The sequence below is a fragment of the Vicia villosa genome, unplaced genomic scaffold, assembly GCF_029867415.1.
Source record: "Vicia villosa cultivar HV-30 ecotype Madison, WI unplaced genomic scaffold, Vvil1.0 ctg.002162F_1_1, whole genome shotgun sequence".
In the NCBI taxonomy this organism is placed as follows: domain Eukaryota; kingdom Viridiplantae; phylum Streptophyta; class Magnoliopsida; order Fabales; family Fabaceae; genus Vicia; species Vicia villosa.
The window spans coordinates 199306-210005 of NW_026705857.1; positions in this window are offsets into that span (position 1 = coordinate 199306).

The window sequence follows — 10700 nt, forward strand, 5'->3', positions numbered from 1 at the left end:
GAAAAATGGATCAGATTGCACTTTTATTTTGTTTAATTTGGTTAAGATTCATGAATGTTTGAAAATGGTCCACGGTTGTTGTTGTGGTGTTTCAACGAAGAAGATGAAGTCTGTTTTGGTGGGAAATTTGAATTTTAGAAGCTTGTTTAAAATATAATGAATTAGAGTCATTTGCTAAACGACTACATCGTTTAAGCACAATTGGTAACCATGCTTGTACTTAGCGCTTGTGACCTCTAAGTCTGGGGTTCGAATCCCCCTCTCCCCAGACTTTTGATTTATTTTGCATTTTTTCCATTTTCAACTAAGTTTTATATTTTTTGAACTGAATGCACCTTCTAGTCACTACACACGCGCTGACCCAGTGGTGTTGGTTTTGTGGATTGTGTTAAGGGTCCTAAGTTCAGTCCCAGTGGCCACACTCCCTTTAATTTTTTTATCACTTAACTTATCTTATAGAACTTTGTGCATGTTTTGTAAATATTTGTTTAGGGTTAGAATAGGACGTCTTTGACTTCTTCATGTACCTTTAGACCATTTCTCTTAAAGAAATTGGTATTTAAACAATTAAAATCAATTAGGTTTAGGTGTTTATGTGAAAACCCTAATTTGAAAACCCTAATTCAAAAACCCTAGGTTTAAAACCATAGCCCAAAAAGAAACATGTTAATCTTTGTTTATCCATGATTAATTAAGTTTGTTACCTTGCACATACTTGTTGATTTTAATCCTTGTTTTGTACTTAATTGTTATTTTAACCATTATCTTGTTAATTTCTCATATATGTTGTTTATCTAACCCCATGTTTATTCATCATATCAATAATTCATCGTTCATACATGAGTTTGAATCCAAGGGTTTAGATATATCCATCCCCTTTTATTTTGATTATCATACTCACTTGTTTGTTCTTGTGTCACATGATATCACACACACACTTGAGGTATCCATTGTTGATTACTTAAGTTTGTTGTTTTTGTCCAAAAGGATGGGAATGATATTGATTAAAATTGTCAAGGTACTCAAACTCCCTTTCCAATCTCCTTTATCTTGTGTTTAAAGTATTGTTAAAGCTTTTTACCTTGTCTTTTAAAATGGTTTAGTATTGTTAAAGCTTATCCAAACCCTTTTGTTTTGAAACCTTGGTACTAAAGAATAGAATTATTCCCGGTGAAACTATTCTTAGTCCATTGACCTTGTATTGTTAAAGCTAGGTCTTTTGTTTTTAAATGTTGGTGTTAAGAGAAGAATTGTTTTCGGTGAAACTTCTCCTAACCCATTGACCTTGTATTTTAAAGCTTGGTCCCTTTTGTTTTAAAAATTGTTAAGTATTTTAAAGCTTAACCTTTTAAACTTATTAGGTATTTTAAAGCCTATTCTTTTTCAAAAATGTTTTGTTAAGTATTGGTAAAGCTTAACACCCAAAAATATTTTGGCCACTTTGGCCCCCTTTTATTTTTCCTTTTAAGAGGAATTACAAATGCTCTGACTTCCCTATTGTTAAAGGGGTATGTAGGCCTAAGATGCAGTGTCTTATCGAGCTCACTTTTAAAACAGTCTTTTCTCATCCCCACGATCTATTTAAACAAGTTTTCACATGTGATTTTCAAAAATGTATATATAAAAGATAAACAAAGGAAACAATATTTCAAAGAGGTTCCCAGGGAGTACCATGGATATGGGGGGTGCTTAAAACCTTCCCCTTGTATAACAAACCCTCTGTAGCCAGAACTCTGATAAGTTTATTAGTTTTGATTTTAAAAACTTCTGTGGGTTTTATTCGCTCTTTCACCCATTCCTTTTGGAAAAAACAAAGCGCGGTGGCGACTCTGTTAAAAATGAGTTAAGTCTATTCAATAGCTTTAATCTCACCAATTTCACTGCTACAATCATGCAGGAGTAGGCAAAAGCTACTGACATACGTTTAAGTGTTAGAGTCTGATTTTGTTTGAATTAGATTTATTCAGGATACAATTGTTTAAACACGAAAAAGAAAAAATTAGTTAAAGCTAACTCAAAGTTACAACACATGCATGCGTGATTGACACATGTTAGATCAAGTTATCTTCAGGATTAAGATATGCATATTTCCAAAAAATTTAACCAGGTTCTCATAGATAGGATTTCAACTTGCTTTATGAATTTCTCAAAAAGATCTTTATTTTCTAAAAAGGTTAGAGATGATAAATGACACATAAACACAAAAAAACAATTTAAGCGATCTAAAGACAGACAGAAGAGTTAATGAGATGATTTGGATCAATTTTCAAAAGTGAGACAGAGGACGGCCTATACATGGAGGACATAGCTAATAGTAGAGTAGGCGGCAATGTAGACTGTTTATCTAGGCAAAAAAATGAGCTATATATATAATAACTTTATGACAAACTCACTTTTAATCAGCAGAATCATAAAAGAAGAGAGTTTAGAAGGATCTGACCGTTTTGAAGATACACTTTTCTTTCAGTCTTTTCTGAGAGGGAACTTCTTTGTATGTTGTGATTCTATCTGTTATCCCCTTACTACTTCAGAGTCGTTCTGATGAGTCTTCTCTCTTGAATTTGATCTGACGAATTGAGCTGGACCAACTGGCTTGAGTCAGCTATACTTGTTTGATTTTTTATTGTTTTCTTTTAGCCTAAATGTTCTTCCTTCTGATCCTTTAAGCATCCTTTTTCTTTTGATCCACGTGCTTGTTTTGAGATGTTGTGACAGTATCTTCAGAGATTTGAGCAAGAATTCTTGAACATGGAATGCCTTTGTTCTACTTAGTTTATGATAACACTGAGAGTAGGAGTATGGACTCGTTTTCTGCTCAGTCTGGCTTTTCTCCTTCTGGATCTCTCTACACGGTTAAGTGTTTGATTCCAAGATCAATAACATAGTCATGCTCTGATACCAATTGAAGGTGGAGAAAAACACAATAAAGGGGGGGGGGTTGAATTGTGTTCTTCAAAATTTATTTCCCTTTCCATTGATATCTTTTCTTTTTTCTTCTAGTATCTCATTTTCTTGGATATGCTTTGGATAATGTTGCAGAAGCATGTTTGAAATAATAATGCATAACCAACGAGATAAAAATTCATTTAGCTTCTTTTCTTTATCAGAACTTCTGACTTTATTAAGTACAATTCCGAAGAAGGAATGCGTAGAAGTTCTGTGTTAAATGAACGGTTTAGAAAGTAAAAGACTCAATCATTTTTATCCTGGTTCACCTTCTTAATAAGGCTACCTCCAGTCCACCCTCCTCAGGTGATTTCTCCTATCTCATTGAGGACTTAATCCACTATAATCAACTGATTACAACTGCAGAACCAGACTGGTGTGACTAACCATTTGCACAAGCTACATGCAAGTGAATAACCCTAGACAATGAACCGTTCAGTGATCTCAGCAAGATATAATGTTCATTAACCTAGACATTCCTGCACAAGCTACCCGCGAGTGACTAACCCTAGATGATGAATCGTTCAGTAATCTTCAGCAAGATATAACATTCATCATCCTAGATACCTCCAATAGTCTGACTAGACCATTTTGACATCTCAAGTATCCGAATCAGAAGGATACTCAAGGAACAGCAATTCAAACTCGAATTGTTCTTCTGGAGAATACAAGTGTGCTTCTGGTTAAGTAGATTTTCTCCTATTCTAAGTGCATATTGTTTATGACACACTGACTAGAAGTCACTTCTGGTGCCTAAACAATCTATCAGAAGTTTCTTAAGAATTAATTCAATACAAGCGACAACTTTTGTGTTTTACATGTTATTACAAGATTTAAAATATCTTGTAGTCTTATTATCCTCAACTTCTGGATGAGATCTTCATCTTCTTCTAAAAGCAGATTAAGAGCAGCAACTCTTATTTCAAGTTGCTTCTTTAACTTGGTATTCTCTTTCTTGAGTAAGGAGATTAGAGCTTCAACTCTTGAATGTAATTACTTCTTGTAAGACCATCTTATTTCTTTCGTCATAAGCAGGTGTGGAGCAACAACTCTTATGTTGATTACTTCTTGTGCGTTGATCTTCATCTTCTTCTTCAATACTGATCATGGAGCTTGTTATGGCTAGTGACACTTAAATGATCTTAATTAAACATGAAACACTGTAGAGCAACAACTCAGTGTATTCAGTTTCTTTAGTCATACAATGTGAGGATTATTTGGACCGATCATGTATTTGTAGATCTCTCATTACTCCATTGGAGCATACTGCATAACATGCAAACTTTTTATTTCTCCCTTAAGATTTTCTTTTTCATAGGCTTATGTTGTGTATTCACAGTTCGTGTATGTTGCCTCTGATGGTGCAACTTATTTTTCTTACACTCTTATGCTTACACACATACTTTTTCACTTTCAAGGTTTTGCTCTTTATATAGACTTCTGTTATATTACTGTTGGAACATAGCTATTGAATCATATTTGAACATAGGACTTAATGCTTAATATAGACTAAATCAGGAAATACTTGTTTCCAAGGAGAATCTCATCATTAGTGTTGATGACGTGTCTTCTTCAATTTTCTTTCTTTCAAGATAGTTACTATTAGTGGCGTTATTGGTGGCGTGTCTTCTTTTGCTCTTCCAAGATGTAGACCAAAGTAGATGTCATAATTTTTTCTTTACTTTGAATACCGTGATTTCGTGCATGTGACTTAATTGAAGCAATTTACGATGTTTTTAGATGTTTCTGATCACTAGGTCAGAACATTTCTTGTGAACGTTGATGTTGCTTGATCTTCTGATGAAACTTATTTTTCTTTGATGACTTTGATTGTTGAATATGCTTTTAATCAGAACATCTGATCATTTAACGATGTTTCAATTCTCAATCTTTAAGCCAGTTTCTGATACAGTCTTTAAGCTTGTAGAAGTGATGAATGTCGTATAAGGCTTTTAGCATACCATATGCACACTCAATGAAATCGTAAATAATAAAATTGTTACTCACAAAATATATGCTTGTTATCATCAAAACCAGATTCTGAACAAAGATCTCAATCTTGTTCTAACAACAAATTGGTGGAAAGTGAAAACAAAAAGACTAGAGAAATGCATTTATGGAGAAATACATACAAAATTCGAAAATACATTTTTCGGATTCAACGTAAGTTTTTCAGCTACAAAACAAGATTAATGTGAGCAATGAGGCTTGAATTAAATAATCTTTACATGTCATTCTAGCTTATTTTGCTCCTTTTGTTGCGATGAAACACAAGAATGAAGGTTTGGAGTGAAAATCTTAATTAAGAATGAAATGGTTTTTTGAAAGGGTTTTGAGCAAAAATTGATAGGAGGTCTGATCATGCATATGACTGTTTTATTAAAATCACGTTTGATAATTCTGGAAATGCAACTCCGAAAATTACTAACATGCCAAGGTGACATATTTTCAAATGGCCACTTCAAAACTCTAGAAATGTATTTCTGAAAAATCCACTTAGATGCTCAATAATAAAAAAATTGATAGAATTTCTCAGACATGCATATGCGAAATAATTTTAAAAAAAAGGAATGACACTCATTTGAAGCGTTATCCAGTGAGATAAAGAGTGTGTATGGAAAAACATCCCTGAAATTTGAGGAGCAATTTTGAAAATCCATAGAGTATTTTTTCATCTCTTAGAATAAGATTAGTGATCCTGAACAATAAATTGAGTTTACCTTTTGCATTCCTCCATATAACTTATTTTCTTGCATAAATTCATATTTAACTCTTTTTTTCAAACCTTAAATTTATTCTATAAATCAAAAACGGTTTTATAGTTGAAAGTTTCTCAACCCAACCCATAGTTATCTTACACACCACGCAAAATTCTAATTTTGGCCCCAGCTTTCATAGATGCACATCCGGAAACACCCCATATTTTAAAATAATTTGCTTTCTTCCGTAGATGCATCTACAAAAACGTATAAAACATAGTGAAACTTGAGATTTTCCCAATTAATTAGAAAAATCCCAAGTTCCGTAGATACATCTACGGAACACACTATTGGCAAAACCCATCAAACATTTTCATAGACGTAACTACGCAAGATTTTTCTCAATTAATTGAGAATTTGAAATTTTTCCAATTAATCAAACCCAAATTAATTAATTTGTAATTTAATTCGAGATTTTCCCAATAGTTAAAACATAATGAAATTTGAGATTTTTTCAATTAATTGGAAAAATCCCAAATTAAGTTACAAATTAATTGAAAAAATTTCAAATTAATTTCTCAATAAATTGGAAAAATCTTTAGTAGATATATATTTTCTCAAATAATTGAAAAAATCTCAAATTTGACTATGTTCTAAGGAGCTCGTAGATGTATCTACAGAAAAAACCAAAAAATATTTCTTAAAATGCATCTAGGAAAAACACGAGGATAGTTTTGTGAATTCGGTGATGCGTGATAGATGCATAATTGTCTTGTAGTTTATACTGTACAACTAGCAAGAGACCCGTGCGTTCGCACGGGTCACGCAAATGTAATTATAAATAATAAATAAATATAATATAGTAATGATTAATAAGAGTATATAAAAGATATATAAATTAAGTAGTCTCGTTCAGTCAAAAAAAATATTTTACTAAAAAAAATAGATGACTAAATAAATTTTGATTTTTAATTATAAACAAATTGAGATAAAAGTTTGAAAAATTTTTAAAAATTTAATATGTGGATTAAAAACCTATATTCTGTCGCCCCGTTAGAACATATGATCTATAATATCTGTTCAATTTAAGTAAATATTTTGTCGGCCCGTTAGAATTTAAGTAAATATTTTGTCGGCCCGTTAGAAAAAAAGGTTCGGCCCGTCAGACATCCCTATAATTTTAAAATTTTCATGTATTGTAAATTTATATGATTCTATTCATATATTAAATAATAATGATTCTATTCATATAAAAAATAGAAAATCATAATAATGATTACATTTAACTATAAACATTAAGGCATTATATTTTAAATTTAAAAAGTGAGTCACAACATCATTAATCAAGTTGGGAATTGAAAAGGTTTATAAAGTGAAAAATAATTTGGTCAATTTTTGCATTAATATCCCGAGCAAATATTACATTAAAATTTAACTTTTAATTATATCAATATTAATCAGGGTTATATTTGTGAATTGATAGCTAATTAATTAATTAATTAATTAAGTAATTTTTAAGTATTTAAATTAATCTTATCTCAATTATTTGAAAATAAAATTTAATTTAATGAATTAATTAAATCATGGTAAAGATCATCAGAAAAATTCAAAAGAGGCAAAAAAAACTTTAATAAAAATTACTTCTTAATAACACATATTAATCACACGTAAATAAAATTAATTGTTAATAACACGTAGAAATCTAAAATAGCCTTCAAACTTGCAAAAAGATTTAAAAAGCCGTCTGCAAAGATTTTGTTTTTGGAAATGTAAAATAGTTGGTAAAGAAATAAATAAAAGATAGTGTAATGATTATAAGATTTCATAGGTTTTAATGACATAAATAAAAAGGTAGCGCATTTATTACACATTTAGAATTTAGAAAATTCAATGTAATTAATTTAAAAATACAATAAGAAAATTACATTGCAGTGCATTTTATTAAAGAAATTTTTAATCATTTTTAATACAAAACAAAACATCACTGTTGTGTATTTTCAAAACTGTTAATCATTTTTAATATAAATCATCACTGTTGTGTATATTCTGGTTTCTTGCCTCTGACAACATCACTATTGTGATTACATAATAACTTTGTAATATAATTTGTAAAACTTAAGATAATTATAAAATACCAAGAAAAAATAAGAGTGTGACATATCACCCGTAATAAATGCTAAACCAATGATATTAATTTATTTTGTCAAAAGTCCTTTTTACCCCTAGAATAAGAAAAATTTTAGTTGTTTAATAAGAAGGTTTATCATGTAAATTAAAGGTAAGTTACCTTTTATATATTATAATAGATAGATATAATAATAGATATGCTATAGTAATTCAGAAGTGATTAAACATGTGATCTCTAATATTGTTCTATTTAAGTAAATATTTTGTCGGCCCGTCAGAAAAATTAATTTAATTTACCCGTACGTTACGATCACGCATTGATAGATACAATTATTAACCGTTTATAAAAATAATTGTATAACAATTGAATTTTTTCCGTCCATAAAAATATTTATAAATTATTCCCGTTCATAATTGTAACATATTCCCGTTTATAAAAATATTTGTTTTAATAATATAATATCTGAATATTTCAAATATGTATTTTTAGTTTATTATAGAATGATTTTTTAAGGCTAAATTATCAAATCAAAATAATATTATTTAATATTTAATATAATTTAAATTTATTATTAAAAATGATACAAAATTATTACAATTTATCACAAATCTAAAATTACAGAAAATAAAATGCATTAATAGTACCTTTATTAAAACGAATTAAATATAATGATTAAAATAGAAATCGAATAAGAAGAAGAAAATTATTTATCGTTGCTATTTTTTATCTTTTTTTATTTATCACATTATTAAATGAAAATATTGTAGCAAACACTTTTCCGTTTATAAAAATAAAACAATTGTTCTCTTCTATAAAAATTGTTAATCAACAATAAACTCTATTTAAAAAAAAATTGACATTGATAATTATTGTCTATTTAATTGTATAACTTAAAGTTGATTTCAAATTATTTTCTCATAATAATGTTAATGTCACAGTTTTCAAATTCTTGTGTATTTATTGAATAGTTATTATTGGTAAAATTTAACTTGAAATTTATTTCCTGTTAACGTTTATTATAACTTTTAAAATAGGATAAGCTGCTACCGAAAATAAAATATACAGAAGATGAAAAAGAAACCCATAATATCACAAAGAACCATAAAATAAAGATTCAACCTTTGAATCAATCAACACCATCTCAAGATGCTCGACACCTTTACTATTTACGACAGTCCAGAGATCGTTGATACGAACAGTAAGTATAGTGACATAATTAATTAGTCATCTACCCGTGCATTTATACGGATCGCACAATATCTTTATAAATAATAAATAAATATAGTATAGTGATGGTTAAGAAAGTATATAAAAGATATATAAATTAAGTAATCTCGACCCGTAAAAAATGTATAGTTTAGTTCAAAAATAAATAAAATAATTAAATAGTCATCTACCCGTGTGTTCGTACGGGTCGCACAAACTAAAATATTTTGTCGCCTCGTTAGAACATATGATCTATAATATCTGTTCAATTTAAGTAAATATTTTGTCGGCCCGTTAGAAAAAAGGTTCGGCCCTTCGGGCATGCCTTAAATTTTAAAATTTTTCTGTAATAATATTAATAATAGTAATAAAAAATAGATATTAACCTTGGGGCTTGTGATTTAATATTTTTTTAATAGTAATTTATTGGATAATTATTGTCTATTTAAATTTAAAACTTAAAACAATCGTGAAAATAATGAAGATCTTTTATAAAATGATTAGAAAATAAAACATATTATAATTTATAATAACGAATTAGATTTAAAAAAAGAAGAAGACAATTATTCAAACTAAAATTAAATTTTGAGATATTTAAGAATATTACAATCCATATTTAACTATATTAATTAATAATTAATTAGAATAAAATAGTTGTCCTGTCATTTTATTCATGGAGGAGATTCTTCCACCTCCATAATTCCAAAGGTGTGACTATTAGGAATAAACAAAGTGACTTTTACAAACTCAATTACCAAAATTCTTCAAAAGGATTATGAATTAGAGTTTGAAGGCAACAAACAACCGTGACTGAACAAACAAAGATCTTGCCATAATTGTCTCATGTTAAATATAATTTTATAAGTATTTTCGTTCCGTCGAAAAATATATTTAACAAAATGAATATATTAAAAAATATATATATACAGATTAAGTAGTGTAGTTATGTCGAATATGTATGTTATAGTAGAAAAAAAGTCTTAAATTAGAATAAATCATTCATACAAAAGAAAAATAAACCCTTAACAAAAAATCGGATATTATAAATTTAGTTTCATCGTTTACTTTAACATTTAATTTCATTTTCAATTATAAATTCAACATATTAAATGACAATGATTAGTAATCCGTATTAGTTATTTTCAAATATAAATGGTACAAAATAATAATAAAATCCTATCATAAATTGAAAATATTTATAAAAAATAATTAAAATATAATAATCTCGTAATGACTGATTTAACCTTAAAATAATAGTATTCAAGTGATTAGTTAGGGATTAAAATGTAATAAATAGAGGCATTAAGATTCTTATTATAGTAGTAGATAACAAATATTTGTAATAATTTTTGTATGAATGATTCCATTTAATAAATAAAAAATAAGATAAGTTTTTTATTGTCGTCCAATTAAGATTTTCCCTTTTTATAAATATCTATTTAATTTTATAAATAAACAAAAATAAATTAATTATTGAAGATTTTCCCTTTTTTATAAATATCTATTCAATTAAGATTTTCCCTTTTTTATTATCACTTTATCTTTGTAAAAATTAAATTTTTTGAAGTATTCCAAAATATATAGAATTGAAAGATATATTAGATTAATTAATGAATGACACATTACAAAATAATATATAAAATATAATATTTTTATTTTTAGTAAATATATTAAGGATATGAATGTAATTAAATAGGCTATTAATTTTCTTCTATAGATAG